Raw genomic sequence first — 17,061 nt, 5'->3', positions numbered from 1 at the left:
TGCACTGTACTACTATATACTGCTCACAACAATGCAGCACAGATATGGATACTTGAAGTGACACGGAGCAGCAAGATACAGCAATGGCCTACTGTACTGTACTACTATATATACTGGTGGTCACCAAAATGCTGCACTGTACTACTATATACTGCTCACAACAATGCAGCACAGATATGGATACTTGAAGAGACACGGAGCTGCAAGATACAGCAATGGCCTACTGTACTGTACTACTATATACTGGTGGTCATCAAAATGCTGCACTGTAGTACTACATACTGCTCACAACAATGCAGCACAGATATGGATACTTGAAGTGACACGGAGCTGCAAGATACAGCAATGGCCTACTGTACTGTACTACTATATACTGGTGGTCACCAAAATGCTGCACTGTACTACTATATAGTATATACTGGTCACACAACAATGCAGCAGATATTGAGCACTGATCAGGATACTGTCTAGAACTGAGTCTGACACGGAGCTGCAAGATACAGCAATGGCCTACTGTACTGTACTACTATAATATACTGGTGGTCACCACTATGCAGCACACTGAGCACAGATATTTGCAGCACACTGAGCACAGATATAGAGCTTTTCAGGCAGAGAATGTAGCCACGTCCTCTCCGCTCAATCTCCAATGCAAGAGTGAAAATGGCGGCGATGCGCGGCTCTTTATATGGAATACGAATCTCGCGAGAATCCAACAGCGGGATGATGACATTCGGCCTCGTTCAGGTTAACCGAGCAAGGCGGGAAGATCCGAGGCTGCCTCGGACCCGTGTAAAACACGTGAAGTTCGGGGGGTTCGGAGCTCGACGAACCGAACCCGCTCATCTCTAATCTAATGTAATAGAAAATGTAAATAGGTGCCTTATACCAGTATTCATTAAACATAAAAATTAAACAAACATAAAACAATGACATAGATATTGTCCCTTTTTCACTCAATTAAAAAACAACTGCTTGGATTATACAGTATTTTGGAATCCCTGAAATACAACCCATGCACTTATTTTTAGTTGAGTGAAAAAGGTAGACTTTGTGTAAATCTGCCCGTATTTTTAAAGTGCCAATCATTTACAAAGCCACTTACACACATGCTGTCACTATTTAAATTATAACAAGAAAAAAGGTTTTGCGCTGACCTCCTGGTGGAGAAATTTCACCTAGTTATTTAATTTCTTAAAGGTATATCTAAAATGATGCCACTGCTGCTGCCCAGAATGAAGGGTATTTGCACCCCTGCATTAGAAAAAAACAAGAAAAAGAACAAAGATGGGAGCGCTGATGGTATCTCTTAAAGACACACCTTAATAATTAATTATTAATTATTAATACTCATCACCAATGCAGAGTAAATAAAATAACAATTTTAATTTTCCACATAAAAAAACAAAAAACACAATAGTAACATTAAAATGCTAATGAGGTATTGTTCAGATGAAAAAACAGTAGAAAACACCTAGAAGAGTTTCTATCTAATTTCCTTTTCCCTAATAAAACCTTTCAAGCTCTATTGTAGATATTGCACATAGTTCTTATTTATTACCAAAGAGTCCCCCGAGCGGATCCGGATATTAAGTTGTGCTAGCCAAATAGGGATACTGTATCGTTTTTGCACATATAATTGTATCTATATTATTTTCTAAATAAAGTTCTTCCACATGTGCTACAGTGTAGCAAGGTATAGTCAGCTGATAACAATGTCCACTCGTGAGTGTTATGAACAAAGAATCCCTAGCACACAGACCTTTTGTGGATGTTTACATGGGTCCCACGGCACTGATATCCACTAATGTCTCTTGAATACCTCCTACTGGACCCGCCAGCGTTTTACAACATGGGAGGAGGATGAGGATTTTAGTCCGTGCACTTCATGTGGTCCCGTTACCTTACTGACGTCAGTGCTGTGTTGGATTCCTGTTCAGAAATAGTGTGCACAGCGGCACTCAGTTGAGCTGTCGTGTTACGCGTTTCTCCGCCTATCTCCTCTGCGGCTTCCTCAGACACTTTCAGGGCGCCCAGTGATGTGTTTTTATTGTGCCTTCAATTCGTTATTTCCAGCGCCGCCCTTTCTTAATTATACCCGCATATTGCGGTTCAAGCCTCATTCAGCCATCCGGTGTTTTCACTTGGCTCCACATATATCACAGCGGCCATCATTTCAGTTGTTTAACTAGGCTCCTTGTATATAGAAGGATATATTCACAACCCTTCTCTTCTATTTGAACATTCCATACCTCATAATTGTATTATATTATAAAATTCAGTGTAAAATCAATCATATATTTTTATAACTATATACCATAAATTAATATGAAAAATAATAAAAAATCTGCATTGCTAATGTTGTACCAAATTTTTTTTATGAATTATATAGTTCAAACATATGTAAAAATACAAATTATATATAAAACTAGACACAAATCTTGTTTGGCCATATAATTCCATTCTTATATTATATTACGTTTCTCCACCAGTTCATACTCTATTTAGCCAGTAATTTTATCCAGAGAAAATAATACAAAAACATATATAATATGCCCAAAATGTACATAAAAAATTCACAAAAAATACACTGTTGTTCAGAATATATATTAATTTTAATTATAAATATAAATATAAAGATAATTCTTATTCCTAAAACATTAACCCCTCAATTTCATATATGGAATAATCTTCATAGACTCCAAAAAATACATTGATCTTATACCGAGACGGATACCTTAGGATTAACCTAGGTTGCATATCATTAATCCTAAGGTATCCATCTCGGTATAAGATTAAAATTAATATATATTCTGAACAACAGTGTATTTTTTTGTGCATTTTTTATGTACATTTTGTGTCTAGTTTTATATATAATTTGTATTTTTACATATGTTTGAACTATATAATTCATAAAAAAATTTGGTACAACATTAGCAATGCTGATTTTTTATTATTTTTCATATTAATTTATGGTATATAGTTATAAAAATATATGATTGATTTTACACTGAATTTTATAATATAATACAATTATGAGGTATGGAATGTTCAAATAGAAGAGAAGGGTTGTGAATATATCCTTCTATATACAAGGAGCCTAGTTAAACAACTGAAATGATGGCCGCTGTGATATATGTGGAGCCAAGTGAAAACACTGGATGGCTGAATGAGGCTTGAACCGCAATATGCGGGTATAATTAGGAAAGGGCGGCGCTGGAAATAACGAATTGAAGGCACAATAAAAACACATCACTGGGCGCCCTGAAAGTGTCTGAGGAAGCAGCCGAGGAGATAGGCGGAGAAACGCGTAACACGACAGCTCAACGGAGTGCCGCTGTGCACACTATTTCTGAACAGGAATCCAACACAGCACTGACGTCAGTAAGGTAATGGGACCACATGAAGTGCACGGACTAAAATCCTCCTCCTCCTCCCATGTTGTAAAACGCTGGCGGGTCCAGTAGGAGGTATTCAAGAGACATTAGTGGATATCAGTGCCGTGGGACCCATGTAAACCATCCACAAAAGGTCTGTGTGCTAGGGATTCTTTGTTCATAACACTCACGAGTGGACATTGTTATCAGCTGACTATACCTTGCTACACTGTAGCACATGTGGAAGAACTTTATTTAGAAAATAATATAGATACAATTATATGTGCAAAAACGATACAGTATCCCTATTTGGCTAGCACAACTTAATATCTGGATCCGCTCGGGGGACTCTTTGGTAATAAATAAGAACTATGTGCAATATCTACAATAGAGCTTGAAAGGTTTTATTAGGGAAAAGGAAATTAGATAGAAACTCTTCTAGGTGTTTTCTACTGTTTTTTCATCTGAACAATACCTCATTAGCATTTTAATGTTACTATTGTGTTTTTTGTTTTTTTATGTGGAAAATTAAAATTGTTATTTTATTTAATCTGCATTGGTGATGAGTATTAATAATTAATAATTAATTATTAAGGTGTGTCTTTAAGAGATACCATCAGCGCTCCCATCTTTGTTCTTTTTCTTACTATTTAAATTATGGTGGTGGAGGCGCCAATGCTCTTGCTGGCACAGAGCAAGAAAATGTCTAAGTTAGGCTCTATGTGTGAGAATTGCTATGGGTGAGGGGCTGATGGGTGTTGCTTCTCTTGTTGTCTGTGATGCTGGGTGATGGGTGCTGCGCTGGGTCTAAGGGGGTCATTCTGACCCGTTCGCTCACTGCTTTTTGTCGCAGCCGAGCGAATGGGTCCCTACTGCGCATGTGCCGGTGCCATAGTGTGCCAGCGCATGCCAGACAGCTGAAGTCCATAGCAGGGCTGCGATCACCTCTGCCTGATTGACAGGCAGAGGCGATCACTGGGTAGGAGGGGGCAGAATGGCCGCGATTGGCCACCATTTCGTGGGAGCGGTCCAGCCAACGCAGGCGTGGGCCTCCCCCCTCATGTTAGTGTGCATGATCATAGCTGTGCTAAATTTAGCACAGCTACGACCAACTCGGAATGACCCCCTAAGGTGGAACTAGTGGTGGTGCTATGGGCACCAGCCAAAATCTTGCCTAGGGCATCAAATTAGTTAGAGCCAGCTCTGGTGCAGATCATACACCTGAGTACGCCCTCCAATGTGTGTGATTCAATGAGTCTACATGCAACCACTTTCAGCAATACGCCCACACTATGTTACATCTGCGTTTGATTAGACTACACACTGTAACCACACAGGAATGCCCAACACATTTATTTGTTTATTATTTATTTATTAACAGTTTCTTATATAGCGTAGCATATTCCGTTGCGCTTTACAATTAGAACAACAGTAACAGAAAAAAACTGGACAAAAACAGACAGACATAGCAGTAGGAGGGCCCTGCTCGCAAGCTTACAATCTATAGGGAAATAAGCATTGATACACAAGAATAGATGCTACCTGTTACATAATGGTCCACCAGTTTGCAAAGGATCTTAATGGGTTGTATGATATGATCACCCCGCAATGTTGGCCAAGGGTCAGGAGGGTGTGAGAGTAAAGAAAGACAAAATATGTGAGGTTATTAGAGATAGGATGTAATTAGATAGGGAGACATTGAAGGTTATGTGGGTGGGTCTGGAATTTGATAGGCTTGTCTGAAGTGGTGAGTTTTCAGGGAACGTTTAAAGGTTTGGAGACTAGAGGTGAGTTTTATTGTGTGTGGGAGGGCATTCCACAGAGTGGGTGAAGCCCGGAAAAAAAAACATTAGGCCCCACAGAAAGCAATAAAACAAATTGGCTCCTACAGGACAAAAAAATATTAAATGTATAATATACTGTAGTAGCTTTTGGTATTACAATTAGTTTCAAATTTCCACCGCTGTTTGAAAGCCCAGTGACACCAAGATGTTTTATATTTCTTGGCTGTAACATATATATATATATATATATATATATACTCATTTATTAACATTTATGTAGTGCTAACATATTCCATTGCACTTTCTTTCAAAGTTGGGCAGGGGCGGATTGTGAACTAAAAAGTGCCCTGGAAAAATTTGAAGAAGGGGCCTCACACGGGCAGCACCAGAGATATACTGTATTATCATGGCAGCTGCACCACCCCTCTCACATGTCAACAAACAAAACAGGCCCCACATGCACATCGGCCCACTGGGGATCTTCCTACAGTTGATCCACCCCTGGCAGAAATTGTTTGAACTCTCTAGGCTGGATCCAAAGTAATTTAAAGTGCAAGTTCTTTAAATGAAGACTGGTCAGGTTCAGGCAAGGAATACACAGCAAGAAGACTTCAATGCACATGGAGTTAATAAGACTGGTGAGGTATAGGCCAGGATTAGAAAGCAGGACTTCAGTACACACACAGGGTTAAGTCAAGAAACAAGGCAGCAAGGATTCACTGGATACAGGGAGCTTGAGATCATAACTGGCATGTCCTAACAGCATGCAGGCATCTCCAATAATCACGCACAATCATGCACAGCCAGTCACTTATTAAATGCACAGCCAGTCCCCTTCCTAGCTTGTCTGACTGATTATAATAGGGCACTGGCTGTCTGATGTCAGCAGCCCAAAACTAGAAATAGAACCAGCACAAATGAGACTTGTCTATCTTGCTCTGGAGAGAAAGGTGGAGCCTCCCTCACACAGTGTGAATGTAGACAGACAGTAGAGTGGTATGCCAGAGGACCTACCATTTGAACCAAGCATTATGGCAGGACAGAATGAATGTTGCTGCCCAAAACCACCCTGAATTTCTGGCCACATTGAAAGTTGCACTGTTGCTTCAGCCACTGTAGTGAGTATGGCCCATGCTGCTTGTGACAGCATGCCCTGACTTCCTGGTCTCCAGTTTTACCTGGGAACTGTTCAATAACCTGTTGACATAAATATTATCATGAGATTCCCATGAACATTATTCTCTTCCAAAACCTTTCCATTTGACCAGGAACTGGACTTTCACCTCATTTTTGTTGAGTCCAGGATTTTCTCCATCATATACAGGATTCTTATTGTCCATTATCTACTTGAACCTTGTAGTAGTATGTGCTGACAGATTTTGGAAAGTGGAACACTAAATGAAATCATTGCATATGCTGAGGTACTGTACTATCATATTGTATATAATGAGCACATATTTGGGGGAGATGAACTAAGCCTTGGAGAGTGATAAAGTAACAGCCAATCATTTCCTAACTGTGTTACAGGCTGTGTTTGAAAATTGACAGTTAGGAGCTGATTAGCTGGTCATTAATCTCTCTCCAGAGCTTAGTAGATTTATCCTATTGTGTGTATTGAGAGGGTATTGTGGGCAGTACGGATGGTGTAATGGTAAGCATTTCTGCCTCACAAAACTGAAGTTATGGGTTCGATTCCCACCATGGCCCTAACTGTGTGGAGTTTGTATATTCTCCCAGTAGTTGCATGGGTTTCCTCTGGGTACTCCAGTTTCCTCCCACAATCCAAAAGTATACTGGTAGAATAATTGAGTCCCAACAAAAAATTTACCCTAGTGTGTAAGTGTGTAAGCATGTTCATGTGGTAGGAAATATAGATTGTAAGCTCCATTGGGGCAGGGACTGATGTGATTCCCCAAAATATTCTCTGTAAAAGCGCTGCAGAATATGTGTGTGCTATATAAATAACTGGTAATAAATGATAAATAATATACCTCTCAATAAATTGTAACAGTTCTTCTAAGCATACTATTGGGCAAGAAACACTGCTCTTATAGAGGGGGTCATTCCGAGTTGATCGTAGCTGTGCTAAATTTAGCACAGCTACGATCTTCTTCCCTGACATGCGGGGGGACGCCCAGCACAGGGATAGTCTGCCCTGCATGTCAGTCCGGTCCCCCCTCGCAGAAGTGCAAAGGCATCACACAGCGTCGATGCCTTTGCACTTCAAGAGTAGCTCCCAGCCAGCGCAGCTTTAGCGTGCTGTCCAGGAGCTACTCATCGCTCCCCAACAGTCTGGCCACGCCTGCGTTGGCCGGACTTCTCCCCCTAAACGGCGGCTTAACACTGCCGTTCAGCCCCCTCCTGCCCATTGACCGCGTCTGTGTCAGAGGCAATCGCTAGGCACCGACGGCTGCCATGCACTGGCACACTGCGGCGCCGGCGCATGCACAGTCCCGATCTGTTCGCTGTGCTGCGATAAACTGCAGCGAGCAATTGGGTGGGAATGACCCCCTGAGTTTGTTCAACTTTTGGCAAAACAACAATCAGAAGGAAACTGTTTCAGTTGCAGATGGAGAAGCTTTGTAGTGGGAGTAGGACATGGTGGCAGAGAAAGTGCATCCTGTTACAGATAGTCACTCTGTGCCCCATGTGTTTAGACACCCACACTCAATTTTAGCTGCCAACTACTCTTTAAAAACAAAACAATTTGTATTATAATTATAATTTTCATTATAAATAAAAAAAAAATCTAAAATTGGTTTATTATAGAAATTGTAAATTGCGTATTTTATGTCAAATACATTTTACTGTTCAAACCATGTTAGTATAATAATATTATTATTATTAGAAAATCTTACGGAATTTAGTTTTTTTTTTTTATTTCATATACAAATGTACCATTTGTTTTAATAATTTGCATTAATTACTAATAATTTGTGTTCCAGGTGGCCATCTTCAGAGGTGGAGACCATTAACATCACACTGTCAATCCAAAAAAGGAGAACAGAGAACTAGCACACTGATGTGGAGAATATGGAGCAGGTAGTGCCATCAAAGCCTTTCATTTGTATAATTTTCAAAAACAGAACCAGCATTTGCAAGTTCTTGGGGAAAAAAATCCAACTATGTGCTGCTTTTAGTAGGGTATGACAAGGTGCAACCCCCCCCCCCTCCTCCCCAGGTCCCTTCATAAGTCTAACAGAAATGTACTCTCTTTACATCGACACATGTACCCCAGTATCCCGATTTCATCTCCTCCTCTGAAAGTTATAGATTTTTATTTAACATACCTATTATTGCATGCTGTTTACACAAGCTCAATCTGTAGATCTATACACATAACTATAATTGTTTCTAAGTTGTACAGTGGAATATTGCAGGAGATGGATAGTTTATGCATGTCATCAAGCATTATGCGTCTGATTGCATCAATGACCCATGTTAGCATGCCACAGAGCCACATAATATTTCTGCAATATACAAATTTAAATTCTGATATGAATGTGACATGTAAATAATACCAACTATATTTAAACAATGCCATTCACACATAAGAACATTCCTAAGACCGTTTCCACATCAAGAAGAATGGGGGAAGAATGTGACAACTCTACACCTACTGCTGATTCAGTAATGCCGCAGTAACTCTATTTTATTCCATAACTCCCACATAGTCATACAAGGACAAATTGCTTGTTTAAAATGTATTGCAAATATCAGAATATTTAGAGATTGTGTACATAACTACGACTATAATACTGCCATGGCATACCAGTACTTTTCCCTTTAAAAACAATCCATATTAAGCAATTTTATGTCTACTGAGCTTGTTAATAAAAACAAAATAACAGCATGTCTTATATACAACATTGTGTTCCTATTTTAGCGAAGCATAGAGTGTATTAGTGGATACAATTTGTAGTGATGTATCACATTAGTAAATTGCATGACTTAGACTAATCACCTACACTATTCCTATCTGATCTAGCTGGGCCAGCATCTGTGTGTAAATGACTAAAGTTCTTAGGAAATGGTATTTTCTATGTTATGCAGTGAATCTTTGACTTTGCCTATGCAGAGATAAAATTAAAACTCGCTTATATCCAGTCCCAGTTGGAATAATCAAAATCATTTGCAATTCATCACACTCATCACTTGGAGCAAAGAACATTGTTATTTGGATAAAAATGGCAGCCATCGCACAGATGCTGCTATAAACATTCATTCACCATGTTCATTTCTGAAAGAAATAGTTGTCAGCTATTTCTTTGGCTGCCACCCAGGGAATAATATGCACAAAGAACATTAGTTTAATTAGCATTTAATGGCTGACATTGTCCCAAATATTTTAAAGAAAGATTGAAGATAATGGTGGGAGAGGAGATCAGGAGTGCCCATGATACATTAAAAGATGTTATATTCCAAATATGCACAGCCAGGCATAGACATTTATGAATTAACACTTAAACTAAAGTTTTAAGTGAGCGCAATACATTTGCACTGGTAAACCTTTCCTATTGCTATGTCAGAAAATAAGTATATTTCTAAGAAATGCAGACATATTAAAACAATGTAGAAAAATAGGAAGCATCCTGACCCCTTCACTGCTGAGGGTTCTCTTTCCCCATACTTGCCTACTCTTCTGGATTTTGTGGGAGATATTTGGTTTCTTAGGTATTCCCCCGCAGCCCTGGAAGAGTGGCCACCCCTCCCGCATTCTGCCTACTTCCTAGTGAAGTGTGCAGAACGTGAAGCTAAATAGTAGAACCCGCAGACCCATCGGAGGGGGCGGGGCCTAACGCTGCAATTATATGCTAATCATGTCACTAGGCCCCACCCTCATTGCCGCTCACCTGCTTCTTTTCTCTGGGCATCTCCTGGAGAGGAGATTAATAATGTCTGTAAGTATGTCTTACCCTTGTGTTGAGGACATTTTTCCACATTTATGCTTGTTACATTCCTACATCAATATCAATGACTTTTTTAAGTGTATGTAGCACCTGCACAGATTGTACCCTGTTTTTACAGAACATTTTGTAATTTCCAATAATACAATGAGTCTTTTTGCTCATTATAACACGTCAAATAATATTTTAACTAAAATGGTCAAATAGTGCTTTGTATTGAAATTATAAGAAGTTGAACTGAAAGCAAATGTGGTATTTTTTTTTATAAACATCACAAAAAATACTTTGTGGTTCTTGCCTCGCCATTAATTCTCCTTTCAATGTTAAGCATGTACAGATGTGTCCTCATACATCTAGCCGCAAAATTCCATGCAGCGCAAAATGCCTGACTCGAGTGAACTGCCAGGTTCTGTGCAACTCTGTTGGCTTCAGGTGTCGTTTTTGCTGAAAATGTGTCTTAGTCGCAACCAGTGGTAGTTCACTACATGTCTGGCTGGGGATGTCTACAGCCTTCTCTTCCCTGCTTTTCTGGGGATCGATGGATGATGTCACTGGCAGGCAGGGTTTTGGTCAAGTGGCAGTAAGAGTGGGGCTTAGGTCCTGGAGTGGTGTTTAACTAAGGTGCTGTAAAACAGGCTGGTTTCTAGAGACTGCATTAGCTGCAGCCAATAGAAGCCAGATAGGGACGACTTTTTATAGCAGGGGAGTGACTGCCCATGGAAAAAAAAACACAGCTTCCTTGGACTGCCTGCCTGTCTGGCTACAAACAAGAATAGAACAGGAGACAATGGGCCTAATTTATGTTTGTACGCAATCGCCGATGTTAACGCAAGTGAGCAATTATCTGCAGACTTTGCATGCACAGCGATTGCACTGCTCATGTGTCAAGGTGCATTTTCAATCGCGCTCGAATTGAGATTTTTATTGTAGAGTGATTGACAGGAAGGGACCATTTGGGAATGGTAATGGGGAGTTGCAGCAAAAATACAGGAGAGTCATGGTCATTTTCGGGGCATGTATCCGCTGTAAGATGCGATCATGTACAGTATGTAGAGAAACACAGCCAGTCTGTGTGGCCATTAGACTACCGGGTTTAGTACGGGTGACTGGCGGTCGGAATCCCAGCGATCAGCATACCATCGCCGATATTCCAGCCGCCAGAATGCCAAAAGGAGAGCGAGCACATTAAAGTCCCCTGCAGGCTTGCCGCGCTCGCCATGCTGCAGGCTCCGTGGCTCGCTGCGCTCACCACAGGTTCTATTCCCGTTCTATGGGTGTCGTGGACACCCACAAGTAGGAATAGTCCTAGGCCCCCTGCCGGCATTCTGACAGCCAGGATCCAGGCATCGGTATGCTGACTGCTGGGATCCTGACCACTGGGATCCTGACCACCAGGATCATAACTACATTCCAGGCTACCCTAGCAGTGATGTACCTCATTCTTGCTTATAGTCTGTGTATATGCACACAATTGCGAATGAGTTTGAGATAGATCCAGCGGGCATCTATCATCTTTTTTGGGGCGGGAGCTTCACTTAGTAAGATTAGTAGTTCCAAACCCTAAAAAAATTACAACTGCATACAAACATGAATCTTGCCCACTGTTGTGACAGATTACCCAGTTATGTAGTTATGTAAACAAAAACACAAAATATTGTCCAGTTTGCTTTTGTAATCTGTAAATAACATTTTCTAATGGTATAAAATGTGTAAAGATAAAGTAATAAGATGGATACCTTGAATACTGTGTACAATTCTGGGCACCGTACTACAAAAAGAATATCCTGGAGCTAGAAAAGGTACAGAGGAGGGCGACCAAACTAATTAAGGGCATGGAGACGATGGAATACAAGGAAAGGCTTGAAAGACTAGGCATGTTTACATTGGAAAAGCGGAGACTAAGAGGGGATATGATCAACATCTACAAATATATAAGGGGACAACACACAGATCTTGCGCGGGACCTGTTTTTGGTTAGATCAACACAGAGGACTCGTGGACACTCGCTCAGGTTAGAGGAGAGGAGATTCCGCACAATACGGCGTAAAGGCTTTTTCACGGTAAGGACAATACGTGTTTGGAATTCCCTGCCCGAGGGAGTTGTAATGGCGGAATCTGTCAACACCTTTAAGAATGGGTTAGATAAATTCCTAATGGATAAGGATATCCAGGGGTATGGTGCATAGTCATGCATTATAGTTACTATAAATAGGGATAAAATGCAGCGGCTGACAGCAGCATCAGTCAGAAATTTTTGTCAAATCATCATGCATAGGAGACCACAGATAGGTTGAACTCGATGGACAATTGTCTTTTTTCAACCTCAGATACTATGTTACTATGTTACTATGTAAGGAGCTAAAAGTAACAACCATATAGCTCACTGCTTAAAAAGTGACATTAAATTATCAGTTTCCATGTAGTGCAAGGATGTGTATTGTATTGTATTGTATTGTATTGTATTGATTCGTTTGTTTTGATAATGGGTTTTTTTTTTTGTGCAAATCCATTTCAGATGAAACAGTTAGGAATCAAAACCCACTTTATCTTTTCATAGGTATTCATCAAGTGTCAGTACAAGATACTCTATTGCAAAGAGAACAGTAACCTGTGCTGATAAAAAGCTAGAAATAATATTTATAAGGTCAGATGCATAACGCTAGCTTTTGATAACTCCTAGTCTTTGATATTTGACTTTTGTATTTTCATACCAACTTTTAGAATTAATATTACAGATGTGATCATTTCTAGTTGTGAAAGCTATTATCAAATATGAATTGTTCAGTTTGAAGATAAAGATCAGGGTGTCAGCATCCAAGATTTAGACAGATATTTTTCATGCAGAAGCCACAAGTCCTCACATGCGAATTAAATGATCAACGTGGAAACATAATTCTAGCAATACAGCATAACAGAGGTTATCCTTTTATCTGTATGACATTTTAAACATTAGAAGGCTGATAGATCCATTCATCCAGCCAAGAAAGAAAAATTGGAATAATAAAACAAATGACATTTAAGCCAATCTATAAAGATAAATATCAGTATTTGCCAGATGTGTTTATTATTATTAAAGTCACTAGTCATAACTTCACAAATAAATTGGAAAAATAGATATGGTGTATGAGTATTACCTGAATATCCGATACCCTAAAAGTTAAGTATATCACTATGAAAAATGTAAGTAACTGCTGTTGCTCTGCAATGATGTTCTACAAACAGATATAAACCCCTAAACTCTGGTTTGATAAAACCGTAGGCTTTTATGTGCTTAAATATGCGGGTTTGTAAACCATGTAGTACAAACAGGAAAACCACTTATGAAAGCACTCCAATCAGAGCCGCCCTATTTGAAAATACAATCCCATTGTCACAACTGAGGGCCTGAGCTGACGGGAGGCAGCCTCAGTTGTAGGGGCTGAGATGTACCGGAACCTGGGAGGTTGTATCAGACCCCTGGACATGTAAGTAACATGAATAATAACTGCCCGAAGGCGTGACCACGACAACTTGGATAAAAGTCAATGATGTTTATTATGACAACTCCGCAACACAGCAGCAGTAAAAGAAAACGTAAAAGTCAGCAAATAATAAATACAGTTCCTGGGTACTACAGGATGGCAGGAGCCACAGGGCACTGGTAGTGTGAGATAGTTCTTATGATCTTCTAGATGGAAAGTCCTTACCAGGCCCGACTGTAGCAATGGAGATAACCCAGGATTGTGCCAGCTGGTGTTCCAGGAAAAGCTGGGTTGCTGAAGGTAAAACAGCTGCTGTGGATACTGGCTGGAACCAGACTGTTGTTAGCACGGAGTGGATACTGGCTGGAACCAGTTAAATAATAGATGAACTTGGGAGCGATGAAATATGAACTGAAATGTAGAACTTGAGAGCGGAGAAATAATAATACCGGTGGAGAGTGGTAAAGTGTAGAAAGGACACCGGCCCTTTAAGGGAAGCTGTACTCTGCTGAAAGCTGAGCTGGAAGCAGGTAATGTTGTAGCTGGAAACAGATGAATCCACAATGGATTGGAGAGTCAGGCTACACCGCAGGTGGAATGCTGGTGCGGGTCTCTATGGTGGAAGTCTTGAGACAGGAGCTGGAACCTGGAAGACAATCACAGGAGAGAGACAAACAGGAACTAGGTTTGACAACCAAAGCACTGACGCCTTCCTTGCTCAGGCACAGTGTATTTATACCTGCAGCAAGGAAGGGATTGGCTAGGCAATTATGCAGATTATCAATACTGAGAACAGATTGGTGGAAATGATCAGCTGACAGAATCCAAGATGGCTGCGCCCATGCAGACACTTGGAGGGAAGTTTGGTTTGTAATCCATGTGGTAATGAAAACAGTAATGGCGGCGCCGGCCACCGGAGACAGGAGGCGCCAGGCTGACAGATGCACATCCAACCACGCGGACACAGCGGAGGCCGCGGCTGACGTAATCACCACTCAGACACTCTGCATGCAGAAGTTCAGGGACGGCGGCGGAGGCCGCGGGAGACGCCATGCCAGGTGTAATATGGCGTTTACTGTGACAGCGTCCCAGAGTGACAGGAGAGGATACAGGAATGTACACATCAGGATAACAGATGGGATCCGGTCCTGGAGCGCTGAGCCAGCCTTAGGAGGCATCTGATGGGTAAGAAATGGTGTCCAGATACCCGGATCGTGACAGCACCCCCCCCTTTAGGAGTGGCCCCAGGACACTACTTTGGCTTTTGAGGAAACTTGGAATGGAATCTCCGGACCAAGGCAGGAGCATGGACATCAGAAGCATTGGTCCATGAACGTTCCTCAGGACCATAACCTTTCCAGTCAATAAGATATTGTAGTTGACCGTAACGGTGACATGAGTCCAGGATCTTGGCCACTTCATACTCAACGCCTCGTTGAGTTTGGACTTTCGGAGTTGGAGGAAGTGAGGAATGAAACCGATTCAAGATCAGCGGTTTCAACAGGGAAACATGGAATGTCCTGGGTTTTTTCAAGAAGGGAGGCAACTGGAGTCTGTAAGCAACAGGATTGATGACTTGTTCAATCTTGAAAGGACCGATATAGCGAGGTGCAAACTTCATACTGGGAACTCTTAACCTCAAATTCTTCGTGGATAATCATACCCGATCACCCACCTTGAGAGCAGGAACTGCTCGACGCTTCTTATCCGCAAACTTCTTGTACCTGAACGATGCCTTGAGCAGAGCTGATCGTACGCTCTTCCAGATATTGGCAAACTGATGCAAGGTGATATCCACTGCGGGAACAGAAGTTGCTGGAAGCGGTTGGAACTCAGGGACTTTAGGGTGGAATCCAAAGTTAGTGAAGAATGGTGTTGAAGCAGATGAAGAATGATACTGGTTGTTATGACAGAACTCGGCCCAGGGAAGTAATTGAACCCAGTCATCTTGAGAGGAGGACACATAGATGCGGAGGAAGGCCTCCAAGTCCTGATTCACCCTCTCGGTTTGACCATTGGTCTGAGGATGGTAAGCCGTGGAAAACTTTAGCTTGACTTGGAGGACTTGACATAAACTTCACCAGAATTTGGCTGTGAATTGAACTCCTCGATCTGAGATAATTTCTTCAGGAAGACCGTGGAGTCGGAAGATCTCTTGTATGAATACTTGAGCCAACTTGGAAGCTGACGGAAGACCGGTGAGAGGAATGAAGTGTGCCATCTTGGTGAACCGGTCAACTACCACCCAGATGGTATTGAACTTGTTGCACATGGGTAAGTCTGTAATGAAATCCATCGACAAGTGGGTCCATGGTCGACGGGGAACGGATAGTGGAACCAGTTGCCCCGCAGGCGACTGGCGGGATACTTTATGTTGGGCACACTTTGGGCAAGATGCAATAAACTCCAAGACGTCCTTTTTCAGAGTTGGCCACCAATAGGACCTAGAGATAAACTCCAGGGTTTTTTGGATACCTGTATGTCCGGCAAAACGGGAAGCATGGGCCCAATGCATGAGCTTCTTCCTTAGCATCGGCTTCACAAAACTTTTCCCTGATGGGGGCGTAGAGTCCATCCCTACCGTGGAGAATGCCAACGGATTTATAATAGGATGCTTGTCTGAAGACTCTGACTCATTTTCTTGCTCCCATGAGCGGGAAAGGGCATCGGCCTTGCGATTCTGAGAGCCCGGACAGAACTGGAGTTTAAAGTCGAACCTGGAAAAGAAAAGTGCCCATCTGGCCTGACGAGGGTTGAGACATTGTGCGCCCTTCAGGTATAAAAGGTTCTTGTGGTCTGTAAGTATGGTGATTAAATGAGAAGCTCCCTCCAACAGATACCTCCACTCTTCTAGAGCGAGCTTGATGGCTAGCAACTCCTGGTCGCCAATGGCATAGTTGCGCTCAGCTGGGGAGAACTTCCGGGAGAAGAAACTGCAAGGGTGTAAATGGCCATCTTTAGCCCTCTGAGATAACACCGCTCCTACTCCAACGGAGGAGGCATCCACCTCTAAGATGAAAGGAGAGTCGATGTCAGGCTGTTTCAGAACAGGCGCAGAGATGAACCTTTGTTTTAAAAGATGAAATGCTTGCATGGCTTCTTCAGACCACTTGGACGGGTTAGCACCCTTCTTAGTGAAAGCAGTAATAGGCGCCACAATGGTGGAAAAGTCTCGTATAAACTTTCGGTAATAGTTGGCGAACCCTAAGAACCTCTGGACCCCTTTGAGGGTTAAGGGTACCGGCCAATTTTGGATTGCTTGTAGTTTCTCAGGATCCATCTCTAGTCCGGAACCAGACACAATGTACCCTAGAAACGGAATGGACTTGACTTCAAAGACGCATTTTTCTAATTTGCAATAGAGATGATTGACACGGAGACGGGACAGAACCTCTTTAACCCAAAAACGATGTTCCTCTAAATCGTTGGCAAAAATGAGGATATCGTCTAGATAGACCACGACATGACGGTATAGAATGTCTCTGAAGATCTCATTGACAAAATGCTGGAAGACAGCTGGAGCATTGCTCAA

Source organism: Pseudophryne corroboree, chromosome 4 (assembly GCF_028390025.1).
Source record: "Pseudophryne corroboree isolate aPseCor3 chromosome 4, aPseCor3.hap2, whole genome shotgun sequence".
Classification (NCBI taxonomy): domain Eukaryota; kingdom Metazoa; phylum Chordata; class Amphibia; order Anura; family Myobatrachidae; genus Pseudophryne; species Pseudophryne corroboree.
The sequence above is the reverse complement of the archived record's forward strand: the minus strand, read 5'-3'. Positions refer to the sequence as shown.